We start from the raw sequence: 2,487 nt of genomic DNA, 5'->3' as shown, positions 1-2,487 counted from the left end.
TAAATGTTTGAGCATACCTAGGCGTGAGAGTTATCAGTGAGAGTTATCAATGAGTAGGGAAACAGAAGTAAAATTAAGAATCAGAGTAATGTTGCATTTGTAAAGCATGAGAATGAAAAAAGAAAATGAGTTTGATAAACAAGATAACTTAATGTTTGGAGAAAGATCAAGTTTACAACTTGTCAGACAAATTGGTTTTCAGCCACAGATATGAAAATGAGTACAGCTCAAAGTGGTCTAGAATGCAATTCATGATCAATACATTCAGAAAAGTTCAAGAACAAGCTCCTAAATGTGAGTCACGAGTGTGTCAAGAATAATCATGGGATACATGGTGTGACGGAGACGTTAAGAAGACAACACAGTAAACTTTCCTGTAGATCATGATTTTGTAATTCAGTAACATGAAGCCCCTGTGCTCATATTAAAGTCTTTACTGTAATCTCTTCTATGGAAATGTATACGCGGCTTATGTACCAATATGAGAGAAGCAAACTGAAATTCACAAAAAACTTGTCTGAAAACTTTTAGTTTCTCAATTTTCTGCCATTCAAACTTCAAAGAATAACTCCTACCTTTGTCACTACCTAATGAAGTGGGGAATAAAAGAAAATTCCACCTCAAAACCTCAAGATTATATCTGAGAAAAAAAGAACTAAAATATGGCCATAACATAATCCAAAGACGATTCCATGGGTGACAAAATAAAATCTCACATGTTGTGAAAAGGCATAAGACTTGAAACTGCACTACCTTCATCACACAGATACATTTCAAGAGAGAAAGTAGATATTATTACTCAATTCTTAGTAGTTGCATATAATACCAAAGAAATTTGCACTATTCTCTATTTAGTTGCATGCTATAAGACATGAAAGAGTTAGCATAACAAGAGATAGCAGAATACACCCCATAAACAACACTAACACACACCATCAAAGAAAACTCTAATCCATGCAAAAGTTTATAGGAAATGAACCTGAAAAATTGTTTCCCCAATGACGTTCATCACCTTCAACAGCTGCCGCAATAGCAATGCCCTGCTCTGCAGCCTTCTCCATTCTTGCTATAGCATCGTAAAGGCATTTTGTGATATCTAACATGGTGATAACTTCACCATTATCAACAACAGGAAGATGCCTAAACTTTCCTATCATAGATCAAGTGAAATATCACAGGACAGAAAATAAAAAAAAAGTTAGAACAAGTGGGTTAAGTATAACTGCAAATTACTATAGAACATAAAATTCCAATCTAATATCACATAAAATCAGAATATTACGTTAGAAAATTAAACAAAATATCATTATGATAAATATCAATATCTATATTTTTCCAGCACTGCCCACAAATTACTCAGCACAAATAATAAATCCAGCATATCAAAGAAATATCAGGACGTTGTTCTTACCTTAGAAACTTGACTCAAAATTGTGGGAAATAATACTATTTTCACCGTTTACCTTCCTCTTTAAGTACATCAGTACAGAATATCTCGCTCAATTTAAAAAGCCCATTAAATACGAAACCAAAGCAAACAGTACTTAACTCTGCAACATCGCAAAAAGGATATAGCTTTGTACTAAAGCAAGTAAATAAGAGAGTGCACCTTGTACCATCTTCTACAATGCTTCAATAGCCAAAGTATCCGCCATCACAAACACTGGGTTCCTCGTCATGATCTTCAAAACAATAGTCTGCTCCGTCCTCAAACCTTCAGCTATCACCCTCACTACAATATCCTATCCAATAAAAAAAAACCCACAATCAAAAACTAAAAACGCCCAAAATCCAGCACCCCCAAGATAAACCGAATCAAGATACAAACCTTATCAGTGACAATGCCTGAGAGAAGCCCATTCGCATCAATCAACAGAACAGCATCGACCCGTCGCGCGGCCATCCTCCAGCAAGCATCAGATACCGTCGTCGCCTCGAGAATCGTCAGCGCTTTCGAAAGCCTAAGCTTCTTCACCATCTTCTCCCCACTACCCCCTATATTCCAACACAATTACACATCAATTAATCAAAACCGGAGAGATAAAAGAACAAAAAAGACCAATGAATAAGGAATAAGGAAAGAATCTCACGGGGCTTGGTTAGGGGACGAAGGCTTGACAGTAGCGGCGCCGTTCTCCGATGAAGCGGGAGGCTTCTTCGACAAAGCGAAGGGCGCAACACGGCGCGAGCGGCGGGAAGGGGGAACAGCGTGGGTATTCATCGATTGAAGAAACGATGAAACCCTAGAGAGGAGGTAATAGCCGGAACCCTAGATTTGGGCGGTGGCGATGACGAGGGAGAGAAGTAAGAACCGAGCGTATCTTCTTTGGACTTTTAACAAATTCGGGTTTTTTTGTTACGGTTTTAGATCCGAACCCGGTTGTTTAGCTGATCCGATAAGGGTGGAATGCTCTCCATTCTATAAATATTTTTTAAATTATTTTTCCGTTAAATTCATATATATATATCCGGATTAATTTGTTTATA

The 2,487-nt window shown here is 37.5% G+C and overlaps 1 pseudogene; it reads right to left on the bottom strand.

Annotated features, from left to right (window-relative positions):
- Positions 1–947: 947 nt before the first annotated feature.
- On the bottom strand, positions 948–2,221 carry LOC120276068 (annotated as a pseudogene).
- Between the last annotated feature and the right edge of the window lie 266 nt (positions 2,222–2,487).

This window comes from Dioscorea cayenensis, chromosome 14, assembly GCF_009730915.1.
Source record: "Dioscorea cayenensis subsp. rotundata cultivar TDr96_F1 chromosome 14, TDr96_F1_v2_PseudoChromosome.rev07_lg8_w22 25.fasta, whole genome shotgun sequence".
NCBI classification, from domain to species: domain Eukaryota; kingdom Viridiplantae; phylum Streptophyta; class Magnoliopsida; order Dioscoreales; family Dioscoreaceae; genus Dioscorea; species Dioscorea cayenensis.
Note: the sequence above shows the minus strand (reverse complement) of the source record. Positions and strands in the feature narration are given on the sequence as shown.